We start from the raw sequence: 18,407 nt of genomic DNA, 5'->3' as shown, positions 1-18,407 counted from the left end.
TTAGTACGATTATGTCCTCCACTTTTACACAATGAGCATTTCTTAGGTCTACTTGAAATTGGTTCGTTCATCTCATTATGTATTCGAGTAGTGGTCGACCTGCCTGATGTCTGTCATCGTTTCGAATGATCAGACATAAAATGTGGACCTAAATATTGAGATCATGTGTCTTCACTTCCAAGGGATCGAAAGTGATGTTGATAAACTTTGAAAATATTTTCCAACTTGTATACAGGGTCAACAAAGTCATCATAATTTAAATTGCAAAAAACACACGCTGCAATTGCATGCGAGCAAAGTAGTCGAAGTGCTTGAAATTATTCACAATCACATGACCATTCATTCAATTTGACAGTGCATGTCATTGCTCGTTGACCAAGCCGCATATTTGCAATTTCTTGAACTTTAAACTCCCTTGTTTTTCGAACATACATGCGAACATAATGCGAGGTAGCAATGTGTTGATTTTCTTGCATCATGACATATACATATTCAGAGTACCTATATCCTACCTTTATCATATTCAACATTTTCATGTCATTAGTAACAAATGAATCATTTATTTTATTAAATGTTTCATTGACTAAGGCAGTAATAGGTAATGCTCGAGTTCCTTTCAAAACAGAAGTCATACATTCGGCAAGGTTGGTAGTCATATTTGATCTAATCAATATGCTGCTTGTGAAAACTTTGCTCGCATTGCGAGCAACTTTGCCTCAAATTGGAGTTTCCTTATCTCATATCCTATGCCAAAAGATAAAAAAAATAGTAATAAATATAGTGAAGATGTAATAAAGCAAGAATATAATGCACGAAATAGGAAGAAACATACTCATATTGATGACTTCTTTTTTTAAGTCAACATTTTTAAACTGTTTGTTGAAATTTGATGCAATGTGGGGAATGTAATACACAGGCAAAACATTCGGTCCATTCCACCCAACACATTCCGATAGTCAAGCTGCTAACAAACTGGTTCCCCTGTCTGATATAATACACAAATTTGATTGCGGTGTAACATATCTTCGTAAATAATGCAAGAACCACATCCAAGCTTCTTTAGTCTCACTCTTAACAATTGCAAAAGTAAGTGAAAAATTGCTCCTACTACCATCTTGTCTGATGGCAGTCAACAAAGTATCATGATATTTGCCAGTTAAAAATGTCTTATCTACTTGCACAAGTGGCTTGCAATATTTGAAGCCTTCAATGCATGGGTTAAACGCCCAAAATACACAATTAAGAATCACCCTAGGAGAGTCATCCTCACCTTTCTCCATTGAAGATGGAGTTTTGTATTTTACTATGGTACTTGGTACAAAATGTTAAGCAACTGTCAACCATATAGACAGGTAACTATATGATTGTTCCAAACTTCCAAATGTTATTTCAAGGGCTTTTTGTTTAGTTGTCCATGCTTTTTTATATGAAACAGTGTAACCAAACCATTGAAGCATGTCTGCAATTAAGGTTTTGATTTCGATACCAGGGTTTGTTTTCACTAAATGAACAATATTATGAGCAATTACAGAAGAGTCTAACCTAACATGATCTTGTGATATGAAAGAATTTGTGCAAGTGTAAATACTGTTTAATTTATTTAACTCTCACCTCTTGCATATTTTGTTGAACGATACTCTCGCCCTCCAATAACATCCATTATCATATTGACTACACATGGCAACGTACTTGTCACTCTTGTTCTTGACTACATCAAAATTAAATGAATGCATAAAATGAAATTATTTAATGGCATTCACAGCTACTTGTTTTGATTCAAATGTCAACCCTTCGTAAAGATCATTTGTACTAACACTCCCTCTCTTTTGATAAGGATTTGAGTACTCTTGATTTTCTAAAAGTTGACTACTAATAGATTCAAAATATGAAAATGACTCACTTTGATTGCTTGGTTCACCATGTTCATGAAATTGTGTCATTGATCGTCATCACTAAAGTTGCTAACACTATCTCTTATTATGGGTTCTTCACTAGCCATCTGTCAAAAAATAAAAAAGAAATTTATTAGTAAAAAGACATCAATTTTATGTATCTATTGTAAAAAAAACTTTTAAAAAACTGTTAAAAAATACAAAAGTGCAATAAATTTTCCTAATTTTGTGTATGTAAGGCTAAAAAAAATATACCAATAACACTCTAAGTAACATGTGACACCTCCTTTTATAAATTACATCGAAGTGAACAATGTTGTAAATAGTGAATACTAACTACTGAACCCACCATCAATAAAGATAATAATAGCTATCATAAAATAATGCATTGTTTAACTAATTTAATATTCTAAAAACCAAAATTAATAATAACTAAACACTAATATACTAAAACATAAAATAATAAGTAAACAAAATTAATTTAACATGTATAATAATTTATCTAACTAAACCATAAATTAATAATAACTAAACATTAATATACTAAAACATAAAATAATATCTAAAAAAAATTAATTTAACATGTATAATAATTTATCTAACTAAACCCTAAATTAATAATAACTAAACATTAACATACTAAAACATAAAATAGTAAGTAAACAAAATTAATTTAACATGTATAATTATTTATCTAACTAAACCCTAAATTGATAATAACTAAACCCTAATATACTAAAACATAAAATAATAATTAAAAAAATAATTTAACATGTATAATAATTTATCTAACTAAACCCTAAATTAATAAAAAAAAACATTAATATACTAAAACATAAAATAATAAGTAGACAAAATTAATTTAACATGTATAATAATTTATCTAACTAAACCCTAAATTAATAATAACTAAACACTAATATACTAAAACATAAAATAATAACTAAACAAAATTAATTTAACATGTATAATAATTTATCTAACTAAACCCTAAATTAATAATAACTAAACACTATTATACTAAAACATAATTAATTTAACACGCATAAACTAAACTAACCCTGCAATCAACATAACATATATTAAAAACATGAATAATGAAGTCATGTGATCTATCAATGATTGTTTGGACAAAAATCCCTCTCCATATGTTTTGCAATTGTGGAATGACATTCAATAGACAGGTCCATTAGACAATTTGAATTACGATAAAATTATTTTAGATGGCCCACCAAACCTAGATCAACTCCATGACATAGATATGAGGGGGAGAACATATATTTTTTGGCCTCACCATCATTGTCACTGGATTGCCAAATGGAATCATTGGAATGATTTTATTGTTCGTGGTGAAATGGACTAAGGTCTTTTGTATGAAAATTCAGAATACATGCAATGATATATACGTCGAATTAGACGATATATATCACGTGAAGGAACACTATCTACTAAGGTTGTAAGTTTAATTTACAATTTTAAAAATTTATAATGATAGTGATGATGATGATGACAACGATGATAAAATAATAATACACAATTACATATGAGCATCCTATAACAAGAGGAGGTAGAGGTTGTAGACCAAGAGGACAACAAACAAAGATAAATCCAATTCAACAAGACTAGAGACCGAGACACATATCTATCATTATAGACAATATCATCTATATTCTCTATGGAAGTCGAACCTGAACCTTATTTATAATTTTTTTTTTCAATATCATCAGCTTTCGTATTTCATCAATAGACAATTTATACTTAGCATATTTTTTTACCTACTTTTTTTTCCCAAGAGAAGTCTGCTTATTTTTACATCTAGGATTTAAAGAACTAGTTGTGAGACATCATTTCATTATTAGTTAAAAAAAATATAATTTTCATTTAAATGTTATTAATTTTTAAATTAAAGTATTTCAAATTTTTAGTATCTCTTTTTAATTTTATTATGTATTTTTATTAATAGATTATCTAAATTTTAAATAAACAAAAATATTTAAATGAAATAATATTAAAAATATATAACATATTTTAAATAATAAAATATTAAAATAAATTAATAAAATATAAAATAAAACTATAAAAAATATACTATTAATAAGTAAAATTAAAATTATTTATTTTACATTTAAATAATTTTTTTAAAAATTAAATAAATAAACTGTAAAAAATTGTAAACTCTAAAAAAAAATAAAAAACCTAAACATTTAAAAAAAGATTTACGACTTCAAAGTGTAAAACAGAAAAAGATTTTAGGACTTCAAAGTCGTAAAACAAAAGAAGTTTTATAACTTTTTAAAGTTGTAAAACAAAAAAAAATAAAAAAAATTACTTAGAACTTCAAAATCATAAATAATTTTATAACGTTAAAAAATACGAAATCATTATGACTTCTACCATTTTGGTAATTTTTTAAAATTACCATGTGATTCTCTCTCTGTGGCACTGAAACTCTCAGAAGAATGGAAGTCATTCTTCACAACAGGCGCATCCACAGTATCCCCACTTCTTCTATCCCTTTCCCATTCTCTCCCTCTCTGCCCCTTCCTCTTCAACCCTAACCCTAACTCTAATTCCCTCTTCGTCCTCTTGTCTTCCCCCTCTCTCGTACCCTGTCTCCATCTCCCTCCGCCTTCATGACCTCGAGGGAGAAGTTGGACGTGGCGCGGCAGCTCGCCAAGCTGGGCGTTGACATCATCGAGGCCGGCTTCCCCGCCGCCTCCATGGACGACTGTAAGGTCGTGAAAATGATCGCCCAAGGGTCGGCAATGCCGTTGACGACGGCTACGTCCCCGCCATCTGCGGCCTCTCCCGCTGCAACGAGAAGGACATTTGAACTGCCTGGGAGGCCGTTAAGTACGCCAAGAGGCCCAGGATTCACACCTTCATCGCCACCAGCGCCCTTCACATGGAGTACAAGTTGAGAATGTCCAAAGACAAGGTCGTCGACATTGCCCGCAATATGGTCAAGTTCGCTCGCAGTTTGGGTTGCGATGACGTCGAGTTCAGTCCTGAAGATGCTAGAAGGTTACTACTACTATTTATCAATTTCACTGTGAAATTTTTTTATGAATAAAATGGCGTCACTTTGTACATTGAGTGTTGGTTGCTTTTTGTGTTTGTGCTGCTTACCAGGTCAGATAGGGAGTTTTTTTATGAAATTCTCGGAGAAGTTATTAAGGTCGAGGCCACCACGCTCAACATACCTGACACTGTTGGTATAACCAAGTCCAGTGAATTTGGAAAGTTGATTGCTGATATTCAAGCTAATAACCCCGGAATTGAAAATGTTATTATTTCCATCCACTGCCAGAATGATCTTGGACTTTCTACTGCAAACACTATAGAGGTATGATTAAAATTATGTTTTACTTTTTAAATCATGCAGGCAGGGAGAGTGAATTCTGAGTTTGTGTGCTCTTGGATGCTTTTAGGGTGCGCGTGCTGGTGCAAGGCAACTGGAGGTGACGGATTAATGGGATTGGTGAAAGGGCTAGAAATGCCTCCCTAGAAGAGGTGAGGGTCCATTTTCTGTTGCCCAGCCTAGTTCATGTAACATTTCATTAGAGCATGATTATTTGATGTTTCTGTGCTTGAAATCTTCTTTCTTTCTTTAAGGTTGTGATGGCCTTGAGATGCGAAGCACATGTCAATGGCAATCTCTACACTGGAATTAATGCAAAGCACATCTTTCTGACAAGCAGGATGGTCTTATATCTGAAACTGATTTTTCTGTTATTTCTTCTCCCTTTTAAAGACCTTTAATGACCGTTCCATTTATCATAACCTTTTCCTATAGGTCGAAGAGTACACTGGTTTGCGGGTACAGCCACACAAGGCTCTTGTGGGAGCTAATGCCTTCGCCCATGAAAGTGGCATACATTGGTTATGTCAAAATACATATATCCTTGTATATCTATGTAATAGGACTTAGACCTTGGTACTTAACATTGTATAATGTTCAAGTTTATAATTTGCGTGCATATGCCTGAAATGAGTTTTCAATAAGCAACAGCTGCACCTTTGCCTCCAACATGTATGCCCAAATTACTGATAAGATGACATGTCTTAGCAGAAGCTACTTAGAATATTGGCCAAAAATCAAAGTTAGTTGCATCATGGGATAAAAAGTGAGCCTTAGCACTAGGTTGCAGCCTTTTGACTTCATGATGATGTTTTCTACTTGTGAAAACACTATCTATGCTCATCTGTGTAATGTTGGGTACATCTAATCCTCTCCAAATCCTACAGTGATGGGAGCCTCATGCACTGGGCTTCACCACCCCTCCCCTCCTCCTCTTTTGTTTGTGCCTTGCATTTGAATCTTATACATATTGCTAAATTACTTTGAATGTTTTGGTTTCCTAAATTAAGATAAAAATGATTTCTTCTTTGTGTGTGATTATACCATCCTGATCTAAATTAGATCATTCCATGAATCCTTATCCCATAGGAGTAGCTTGAACATGATTTCTGTGTTTGATTTTGATTTTGCAACACAGAAAGATATGCTTGATAAATGTTAAGCAATCTTTTTAAGCTTCAATCAAACTGCCATTTTAAGCTTTAATCTTTTACATATAAAAATTTAATTTGTTCATTTCCTTCACATAAGATACAGCCAAGCTTCATTCTATTTGTTTTTGTCCCTGGACGCAGCACCTTTCTTTTGTTCTGTTTTAGGTCCTTGTGCATTTTACTTTTGGGAGAATTCCAAAAAAGTTACTATTCATACATAACATGAAGGAAGAATGATTACTTGGTGTGGTTATTCCAACCAAAATTAACCAAAATAATATGATGACTAAAACCACTTTGGTGTTTTCTCTCCCTCTTCGTATTAAATATTTTTAACACTAGTTCCTTACTTGAAATCATACCTTTTATTTTTTTGGTGACTTAGCCTTAAGCCCTCATAAAAACTGTCCTTTGATTTCAGCCTTTTTTCTTCTTCAAAAACTGTTGTAGGATGGAATGCTAAAACACAAAGGTACATATGAAATAATATCACCTGAGGACATTGGACTTGAAAGAACCAATGAAGTAGGTATTGTACTGGGAAAGCTTAGGTATGTAATTTTCTTTTCTCTAGAACACTTATTTTTGCATGGATCTTGTACACACTGCTAATCCCTATGTTCTCTTCATCCTAACATGAGAAAACTTTTATCTCTAGCTTTCTGGACTTATGTAAGTCCTCATGGTACAAGCATACCGGTTATATTTGAGTGAGTGCACAAGAAGTTGTCTGACTATGGCAGGATGAAACTCTGCGGATAATGATGATTCTTGGCCTGCTTTATTTTGATGCTCAGAAGCATTCTACTTGTTCATCCATGCCTGGTGGTTGATATCAGGTATGTTTTAGTTTTGACACTTGACAGTAGTGTGGAGGATTGAGTTATATATGCTACAAATTTGCATGAATTCTGAAGTTTATTACTAGACGACATAGTATTAGATGTCACCTGTATGTTAAAGGTAATGCTACAATAACTTTTAATCTATAAAACATTTTAAGAGTACTTGTATTATCTGACATTTAGGGTATCTGACATCTAATTGAAGAAACTTGTATGTAGCTTAATTAAGTAATAATTAATATGTCATTTAGAGTATCTTTTATGCTTTATTTCAAAAGACATGGCTCTTTCCTCTGATACCTTGTGCAATCATTTGTCTGCTCTTTTATCTTCTCTTTCTAATGAAAACTTATATTACTATTTTTACAGTGGTTGCCATGCTTTGAGAAAGCGACTTGAAGTTACTATCACAGTACTTTTTGAGGAAGATGGTTATGTCTTGCATGAGTGGCCCTGTATAGGGGAAAATCCCACTTGAATTACGGACTTGATCTGAGAAGAATGTTTGAGGATTATTACTCTTCTCATTCTTCTAGACTTCTAGTTATTTTTCTTATTTGTATTTTATTACTATTTCAGTACGTTATATTTAAATCCATTCCCATCTGATTGGATGATCATGAATTACCTTCCTGCTTGTATGGATTATACATTATTATAGATATATACTAGCTCTTACTTTCTTTGTGTTCTTCATTGGGGAATCTCAATCAGCTCAATATATCTTTCTTTTTTTACACAAGCTCAATATATATCTAGAAACTGTTAGATTCATAACATGTAATGGCTTGGCTGAGTTTGTTTTGTTGGCACAGAAAGAATAGTTAGTTTCACTAAATGGAATGGTAGTGTCCTAATCCTATACCTTCCGCTTCACATATATTCCTGTAGGCTTCGCACTTGCTGTAATATGATTCTATGCTGGGAACCTTTAAAGCAGATGTGAAAATACTAGACAATGAAACCATCAATGTTGATGGTACGCCTATCAAGGTTGTTTCAAGCAGGGACCCTCTTAAGCTTCCTTGTGTTGAGCTTGGAATTGACATTGTTATAGAGCTAACTCCCCATTACATGACTTATTTCAAACATGATCCAATATTGTTTATTTATTAAAGAGCTCTTAAAAGGATTAATGAGTGAAATTTTGTTCCGGGAAAGGGAGTGTTTATGGATGGTCCTGGGGCTGGCAAACACATCCAAGCTGGTGCCAAGAAGGTTATTATTATCACTGCTCCTGCAAAGGGTGTTGATATCCCAACTTATGTTGTTGGAGTAAATGAAAGGGACTACCACTCATGAGATCTCTAACATTATAAGGTTCGTGACAACTAACACTGTGTTGTGTTGTGTGTGTTTCAAATGTCAATGCAACAAATTAAAATATAGACATTCAGGCAGTTTTTGACGAATGTGTTTTTTTTAAAACAAATTAAAAATTTCATATACATTAATGTCCTAGCTGAATTCTGAAATTTTATTCAGCCCAATTATTAATTTTGAAATTGAGATTGTTACGCAATCATGCAGTTTGTCAAAGTCAATAAAAAAAGCACAATCAATCACACTTTTAATTAGGACACAATGACTCACCTGCAGGGCATTGGCTACAATTTCTTTAATTATTTTACTTCCAAAGTATAATAAGAAAATCTTCGCAAGAGTAAATAAAAAATGGATAGCAATATTGTAAAAAACGCAAAACCTTAGAATCATTGAAAGCAACAGCAACATCATCTACATTGACATCCTCTTCCTCTATAAAAGTTGTTTCATATCCTTTTTTGAACCATTCATTTTCTAAGTTCAGGAATTTTTATCCTCTGCAAAAAGCAACCCGATATTAATATATTGAAGGGTAATTAAAGGATTGGAATCACAAAGAACAAAATCAAGACAAAAGGGCCCAAAAGGGGGGAAAACACAGGAATTTTTATCCTCTGCAAAAAGCAACCCGATATTAATATATTGAAGGGTAATTAAAGGATTAGAATCACAAAGAACAAAATCAAGACAAAAGGGCCCAAAAGGGAAGAAAACACAAAACCTTCATCCTAGCATATAAGACCATTTTTGACAAAATTTATTTTCCCATTTTATAAGATTTCCTTCAAAATAATTTTTTATCAAAATATTTCTTAATTTCTTTGAATTGGTTAAAAAGGTGTTTATGTATATAGGAGGGAGGTAGTTATGTAAAAATAAAAAAGCTTTTGGTTCAGAAATCACTGTGAAAGGGTTTGGGTCAAGAATACGCTTCAATAGTTTCTTTACCTCATGAGAAAACCATGATGCAATAATCTTGCTGGTATCACATTGAAAAGAAACAACACAACAATCTACGAAGAGAAGGGACACCAACAAGTAAAATTATCTAAACATAATTAAAAGGGAAAAAACTTGAATCATATTAATTTTGAAATCTTACCTTAGCTCTAGAAAACAGATGCACCAAGCTGTATGTGTGAGCAAAAAGGTAAAAACCATGATAAGAAGCCAAACTCAAGCTAACATAAAATGGTAAACTCTGGCTAGAGTAGGGTATATATCACCCATATTCACAACTATAGGACCTTAGTCAGATCCTTAATGTATATTATCATTGCATGACTCACCAAATCCCTATTTAGCATTGTTTTATAGGACAAATTTGGCAAGGAAGCTACAATTTGAGAAGTTCAAAGCTATTGAGGTTCTCGACATTACTGTTTAGCATAGTTCATTTTCAAAAATAAATTATATATTAAGTCAGCATCTAAAATTACGAATACAAGTTAATTTAATTCCTGAATTTATAAAAAATATTATTTTAATTTTAACTTATATTGATTAAATTTTAGAGACTGAAATAATTATTTTAATAATTTTAAAAATTAAAAGGACTATTATATAATAATTTTAAATTTTAAGTATTAAAATAATATTTTACAATTTTATAAATTAAATTCATTGGTGCTCAAATTCATAGATTTAAAGAATTAATCTCTAATTGGATAGTTGGTCTAAGAAGAAATGGTGAAGAAATAAAAGAAAAGAAGAAAATGGACTTAAATACCATTTTGATTTCCAGAAGTGTACAACATTATCTGGTTGAAAACCAAAGCAACGCCACTGAAGACCTGAAAACCAAAGCAGCAAACTACAATAAATAACTAAGCTGAACACAATTGACTAATTCTGCACATACTGCTAATTAAGCATCATATTTAATTAATTATATAGCTAATTTGTCTGGTTGGAATCTAGCTAGCACAAAAAGGTCAATAAAAATTATCTCTACAAAGCCTGTGCTTCCTAAGACTAAAGTTTTATCCACAATAGTAAAAACAGTAGCCTATTCTTCACTGCATAGTTCTCTCATGGTTTCAGGATAATCCCCATATATCATTTTAGCTAGCATTGTGAACACTCCTACCTGTTCTGCCAAAGAGCTTATATTCCGGTTGGGGATCCTACATAAAGATAACTGCTAGAAAGGAAGCTAAAGATAATATTAAAATGGAAGACTTAGGTAATATTGGTCACATCACATTACACCATTCTTACAAGATATCAGTGTATGCTGTAAAAAATATTGAACCATTATTGGCCTTCACTAAGCAGTTTATGCTTTTTATTGCGAGTGGCACATTAATAAATAGTATTTTAGCATCTTTAAAGTTTCACCATTTAGTTCAGAGTCCTAAACTGGCCACCCCTTTTGCAATTAAATATTACCACAATGTATGAGTTTTATATTCAATGGATATTGGATAGTTCAATTCCCATACTCCATCACAAAAGAGGTCAAAAGCTTTTCTATCTCACAAGTAATTTCAGCTTTTTTATACCATAACTTCTATATGAACTAGAACGAAACAAAGAAAAACAAATTTGGTTAAGTTTAAAGAATATTCAGAATAGTTGACGTTATCAGTTTAGGCACAAAAATGCTTGAGTATCTCTCACACTAAGCAGATTTTAATATAAAAGAAGTTTACAGAAAAAGAGTACAATAGAGTCCCTAGACTACTGTAAACAACTACTACTAGATACAACAAAAGTCAGCTATAAAGACTGAACAACAGACATAGAACAAACATAATAAAACTTTTCTAACAACAATTTTCATGGATTCCGATCCTCTATCATTAATTTTTTCCTTAGTTCATTTTCTGAATATTACAAGCAACATTATTAGTATTCACAATTTCCTTATTAGTATTTTAGAAAGCTCTAATTCAAGGGAAAGGTTTAATTAAAAATTTCGTTTTCTGTCTTTACTCCCTTCTCCATCCGAACTTGCTATCAGAATTTAGACATGACTCTTCTAAAGTTAAGCTTCTAAAATGAGTATGTAAGGATGTATTGTGATCTTAAAAAGCATTATAATTTTAACTTACTAAAATTCAAGGGTAATGGCCAATGAAGGTTCACTGAATCACTGTTGCTGCCACTCCAGAATTGCATTATGTAGAGCATAGTTAGGTACCAAATCAGTGTGATAACCCTTTTAGAGGTGGTGAGTAACCCAAAAAAATACATTTGAGAGATTTGGTAGAGTTTACTTTATAGTGCAACCAAAGACAATGAGAAGAACACGGTAGAGATTTTATTGAAATACAAGATAGAGTAGGGAACCTACTTGTGAAAAACAGATGAAAACATGCGATTAATTGGATAACATGTTGCGAGAAGTGCATCACCCAGGGAGCAAATAGGAACATGATGGTGAAGTAGGGTACAAGTGGTTTCAACCAAGTATTGATTCTTTGTTTCAACAAAACCATTTTGTTGTGGTGTGTGAACACGAGAAGACAAATATTTACGAGCATTATTAGTGTGCCAAGTTTTAATACAAGATACACCTTTTAAAAGGTCAAGGACGAAGAAGCACGTGACTCAAACTTGCATGTGCTAATTTGCATTTTTCTCTACAATATAATTGTTAATTTGACTATCACACACAATCAATCAGATCAAAATACCTTCGATGTGAAAAATGCCTTTTGTCCAAGATGCATTCTATGTTTTGGGTTCAATCAAGGGAAAGAAGAATTAGAGACCACTGCGGAAATAAGACATTACCACATCAATTCAAGCTATTGCTATGAAACATAATATTGATAAGGCACTTATTCTGCATCCAATTTCTTCAATAATTCGCTCTAACAGCTTTCCTCCAACTTGAAACTACCTAACACATGAGATGAAGGAAGAGATGAAAGATACATTGCACACCACATAAACCACTCAAAAAACCAAATAAGCAACGAAAACGTGAAATTAGTTGACTACACAATTGGGTGGGCAATCGATAAACTTGACCAACTTAAAGGTTCAACACAACATTTTATTCATTGCAAAAGATCACAGAGCAAACTGTATCAAAATTAAACCTTTTTGGGGTCTGTTTTTTCAATGTCAGTTACAATTTCAGAGACATATTCCTCCCAGTCTTTTAGGGGAATTGTTTTATTTGTTAGTGAAAGTATACTTGATAGGAACTTAGATATATACTAGAGAATTATAGAAAATACAGAATCAGAACTGATAATATGAGATTTGAAAAAAAAAATACCATAGAAAGGAAATTCAGAAAAAAAAAAAGATGTCGGAGAAGAAAGCTCCTTTGCCCTAGTGGCAGAATCCACACCCCAAACCTTTTCCTAAAAAGTGCACACCCATCCTCATAGTGCCCCCTCATCTTTTTTGATATTCACATTCCCTTGGATGACTCACAAGAGTCACAACACCATCTCTAATCTCCTTATGTTTGCAGTCCATTTTGCTAAGCGTGGTTTTGTATACTCAAGTATGTCATTTTTTCTTCTCCTGTACACCTAGATTGGTGGCCCAATAAAAAATTGAAAGATACTACTTAGATGTGCAAAAAGACACATTACATAAGAATTGAAAGAAACTTAGAGGAAATGAAAAGAGACATAGAGAGAAAAAATGAACCGGAAGCAGAGAAGGGTGAGTGAGGGAGAAGAAATAGAAATGGGAGCGCTGATAACGGCAAGTGTGAGGGTTTCTTTTAACTTCCAAAACAGCCTTAACCCAAACGAAGAATGTTGCTGGTGGTCGTTGATGTGGACCAATATTCAGGCCCACATTGAGAGGGACAAACAAACACAGCACAAAACAACCTCAACACATGGAAATTAACAAAAATCTAAAAAATGAGGTGCCTAAAGAGGTGGATTTGATGGAATCAAGATTGAACACTGCGATTGGAGATTGTAGCGAAACGAAGGTGGCTCGAGAAGGCACAAAGAGGAAGAAGAAGACACAAACGTGGATTGAACCATTGCCACACAAAGAAGAGAAGAAGCAAAGTGGCCATGAAGGAAGAGTGAAAGGGAGTTGAAGAGTGGGAGCACCAAAAGCTGTAGTTGAGGGAGAGTGAAAATACAGGAGTGCGAGAGAGGAAAGGGATGAAAATAAACAAAAACCTATTAAGGCTGTTTTGGAATAACCATTTTACAAAATCGTCTTAGAATAACCATTTTTTAACATGATTTTCATAAAATTATTGTAGAGTGGTTGTATTTATTTATAAGAATATCATCTATTAAGATAGTTTTTGAGGAATGTATTTATTTCATTGTCCTAAAAAATAATTTTTCTAATAGTAAGAACAATGCTCCTATTTGTAAAAAAACAACTCTATATATATATACCTTACCGTTTTCATCCACAATGCATGATAAGTGATAAGTTATTGGATTATCAATATCGTTGTTATATTTTTAATTAATACTATTAGTTGATAGTATAAACTAAAATTGATAACAGAGAAGAATCATAAACTTTAATTTGTCAATATTTAAATTAGGAATTAAAAGAGAAAACCTAAAATATTTAGTAGTAAAAAATAAAAAATCCTAAATTTTAATGATAAAAAATGAATATTTACATAGTATCTTACCGATAATACTCATTAAATTTAAATTAATCAAAACATTTATAGTTAGGTAATCTTATAGTTGATATTTACTTATATTTTAAAATATAATTATACATTAAATATACTTTTTTAAATGAATTATAAAATACTTTTAATTTTTATAAAGTTTATAGACTGGATCTATCAATTAAAAACTTTTAATTTAATGGTTGAATAATTGAAATTTAATATATACAAAGAGTATTTGATTATACCAAAAATTACTCTTCAAATATTTCATCCTTACTATATACAAAGATTTATTGAGTATAGGCGAGGATTAAGAAATTAGCATAGTATATTTACACAGTTTCATGATTTCAAGTTTTGTGAATCACTCATTTTTCTTTGACCGGATGGAGAAATTTCATCGTTGATCAACCAAATAACTGATAATCTCATTTTTCTTTTACTAGGACAAATTAATGAAACGAAAACAAACCAGTTAATTAACTCTTTCTCTGTTTCCCACCTCACCTCCCGGAACGAGTTTTGAGCGTGCTCTATTGACTTTGGGATTGAGCTTCACACTGATGACTTAGTCCTTTGGAGCTTCCCTTCACAAATCACAGGGATGTCGTTAGTGCATGCATGGCGGACTTTGGGCACCAGTTACTCTAAAAATGAGATCATTTAGGGTTTCTTTCTTTAGAGCTTCGTAGGGATAAATTCAACAAGTTATTTGATGGAAGGGTTTTATCATAATTATTTTTTAATGTATGACTTGTAAAGTAGTAAACCATCGAGTCAGCAGTTTTGAAGAATAAAACTAGCTGAATTTTTACCGGTTTACAAAAGTTTCATTGTTTATATGTCTAATCAATTGAATCACTCCGAGTGATCAGCTGCGGCTACGAGTTGCTTATATGCTTTGTATGTACATGCATGGCATGAATGATACTTAATTTAAAGTGATTCATATCATAGGGCCGGTGAGGCTACTACGGGTTGTGTATTATCTACGTTTTCTTCTTCTTTTTTTTGGTACTGTGGGAATAAAGAAGAAAATCAGAAAAAAATAATCACGAAGGTAAAGCACTCCTATAACATCAGCCATAAGCAAGAAGGGCAAAACAAAAGCAGCAGGAGAGGGCCAAGAAGTTCAGGGCATGGGCTGATTAATTAGCTCCAAACTTAACTAATAAATGATCTGCACATGAGTTGTCTTCTCTTAAAGTATGATACAAAGACATCACTCATTATCTACATAATAGATCTTGAATGCACCCAATAAGTTCTTGAAGCTGAAAATGTGAGCACTGGTCTTTATCCGGGACAAAACATAAGTGGAATTAGAATATAGAATCTATGTATTTCTATTACACATGTCATCTTTATGGATATTTTTTTTTGTCTAATATTTAATATTTTCTAACATTTAAAAAATGATACCAAATATAAATAAATATTATTAATATATTTTTATTACATTTTATCATATATTATCTATAACACATGTTGTTAAAATCTTTAGTGGCATGTATTATATACCATATCTATAACACATGTTTTTAAAATTTTTAGTGGCATGTATTATATACCATATATGATAAAATATCGTAAAAACATTTTAATAACAATTATTTGTATTTGGAGATAATTTTTATGTTGTTAAAAGTTTTTAATAATATTTTTATTGAGTATTAGATGGAAAATTATTAGTAAAAGTTAGGTGTGTAATAGTATTTTCTTGTTTAATATGATTTAAGTTTTTTATATATCAAATTATGAGGTCATTATTAATTTTTTATACTTTATTAGGTATAAAAAAGTTAAGGAGAAAAAATGGTTCTTAGTTTGAAGTATAGTATCCGACAAAAAAAATAAAATTGTACAACACTTTAAATTTATGAATTATTAAATATAATGTGAAACTATATCACACTTTGAAATTGCTGATTATTAAACAATCTATTTTATTCCTATATTTGTAAGCAATTTATTTTATGTAATATGCACTTGTATGTACTCAGACATATGTCTTATACTTCGACATGACGACATGGCACGATTTCCACGAAAGGGTACTTGTAAACTGATGAGGAATAGGTATAAAGCTGTAACCTTCTCTGACGCTTCATATATATATATATATATATATAAACACTTCAATCTAAGTAAATTGAACATCAAAGTTCCTTTCATAGGCATCTATCACACATTAAAATAAGGAGATTGGAAATCATACCAATACTAAACAAAGAGAACAAATAGCCTACTTGACTAATAGATTTGGTAAGAACAAAACCTATAGGAGCATAATTGTGAAAAACGAAATTACCAACTTACCATATATTTCTTTAAATAAAACAAAAAAAAAGTTTGTGTAATTATTACTGAAACTTATAAGCTTCTCACATTATATATAACTTAATTGATATATAAAGTGGCTCTTATATGAACAAAACTCTCCCAATAAGGATTAATATGGTACTTAAATGAGATAGAGTACAATTCTTAATCTTACTTAAAAATTAAAATCCAAATTCTCCTTTCCACTTTATTCATTCTTTATATCTCTAGTACATCACTCGTCTGCTATCCATTTTATTCGCATTCTTAAGTTATTTATTAATAATAATATCTCCATTTTCCTTTTAAAATAAATTATTTTTAAAATTAATTAGTTTTAAATTTTTATGTATTTTTTTTCAATTCAAATATTTACTACTTATATTCTTAAATCTATCCTTTACAATTTTCAAATTTACTATTTTTGTTTAAAGAAAGACATGGGACTTTTGGGAACAGCGTTTCTCATTCAAAAAATCATGGAATGCTTCTTGCGCATAGGAGCAGCTTGTTAATCAAATCTGCTGTTTAATTTGAAGGTCTCTCTTTTATAAGCTTTTTAAAATGGATAGGAAAATTTGAATTTGAATTTTTTATTTATTTTCTATCTGAATTATTGTTTCGTTTTTTTATATAGTTTTTATATTTATTTTGAATTCTATATACAAAATTTTACTTTATTAAAAATATTTGTGTGTTATGTGACATATTTATTATTTTTTTTGTTAATTATGAGATTTTGTTTAACCATGTGAAATATACTGATTTTAATTTTATTGGTAACTAATTTTCGTCAAAAAAATTAATTGATCAATCATATTTTTCAGAATCTTCATTTTTAATATGGTTTCTTTCTTTTACAATACTCAAATATAAAATCTTAACAAAGGGATTAATTATTTAACTTGGTTTTTTTCAAGAGGTAATAGAAGGTTCCACAACTAGAAAAATGGCTTTTTACGACGGTTAATAAGTGCTTTTAACGACGGTTGTAAACCGTCGTTGTATATAACGTCGTTGAAACGCAATTGCTTTTTATGACGGTTATTATAACAACCGTCTTTGAAAGTGAAAAATTTTCAAAGACGGTTATTACATAATAACCGCCTTTGAATGTTACATCTCCTCGAGATTCAAAGACGGTTATTATGTAATAACCGCCTTTGAATGTTACATCTAGTCGACATTCAAAGACGGTTATTACATAATAACCGTCTTTGAATGTTACGTCTGGTCGACATTCAAAGACTGTTATTACATAATAACCGTCTTTGAATGTTACGTCTGGTCGACATTCAAAGACTGTTATTACATAATAACCGCCTTTGAATGTTACGTCTGGTCGACATTCAAAGACGGTTATTATGTAATAACCGCCTTTGAATGTTACGTCTGGTCGACATTCAAAGACGGTTATTATGTAATAACCGCCTTTGAATGTTACATCTCCTCGAGATTCAAAGACAGTTATTATGTAATAACCGCCTTTGAATGTTACATATTCAAAGACGGTTATTATGTAATAACCGTCTTTGAATCTCGAGGAGATGTAACATTCAAAGGCGGTTATTACATAATAACCGTCTTTGAATGTCGACCAGATGTAACATTCAAAGACGGTTATTATGTAATAACCGCCTTTGAATGCAGTGTCTGATTTGACATTTGAATTCAAGGTATTTATTCCCTGGCAGAGGCTATGACTGAGAGTCTGAGACAACAAATTATAGAATTCCAGGAAACAGTTACTAGTAAGTAATAGCATGGAGTCTATCTTAATTTTAGCATTTGTAAAAACACACCATCACCAGACAAAATTAGGAAGCTCTGAAATAATGGAATATCCTATCAAACCAAACTACCAAAGGTATCCCAACATGAAAATTAGCAAATATGGCATCCATTTGAAGACAGACACAAACAAATAGATTG

At 31.5% G+C, this 18,407-nt stretch overlaps 1 long non-coding RNA gene and 1 pseudogene across 2 annotated transcripts; one reads left to right on the top strand and one right to left on the bottom strand.

The window, feature by feature from the left end:
* Positions 1–13,694, bottom strand: LOC114393812. The gene is made up of 10 exons (XR_003662608.1): positions 13,196–13,694; positions 11,635–13,074; positions 10,308–10,371; positions 9,681–9,708; positions 9,527–9,591; positions 8,958–9,075; positions 1,901–1,999; positions 1,612–1,708; positions 833–985; positions 1–744 (listed from the first exon to the last, which is right to left on the bottom strand). It is a non-coding gene; the product is annotated as an uncharacterized LOC114393812 (long non-coding RNA).
* On the top strand, positions 4,306–7,948 carry LOC114393811 (annotated as a pseudogene). The gene is made up of 7 exons (XR_003662607.1): positions 4,306–4,916; positions 5,025–5,238; positions 5,324–5,405; positions 5,508–5,597; positions 5,689–6,958; positions 7,066–7,246; positions 7,622–7,948. The product of XR_003662607.1 is annotated as a 2-isopropylmalate synthase 2, chloroplastic-like (transcript).
* Positions 13,695–18,407: the final 4,713 nt, after the last annotated feature.

The sequence above is a fragment of the Glycine soja genome, chromosome 17 (genome assembly GCF_004193775.1).
Source record: "Glycine soja cultivar W05 chromosome 17, ASM419377v2, whole genome shotgun sequence".
In the NCBI taxonomy this organism is placed as follows: domain Eukaryota; kingdom Viridiplantae; phylum Streptophyta; class Magnoliopsida; order Fabales; family Fabaceae; genus Glycine; species Glycine soja.
The sequence above is the reverse complement of the archived record's forward strand: the minus strand, read 5'-3'. Positions and strand labels throughout refer to the sequence as shown.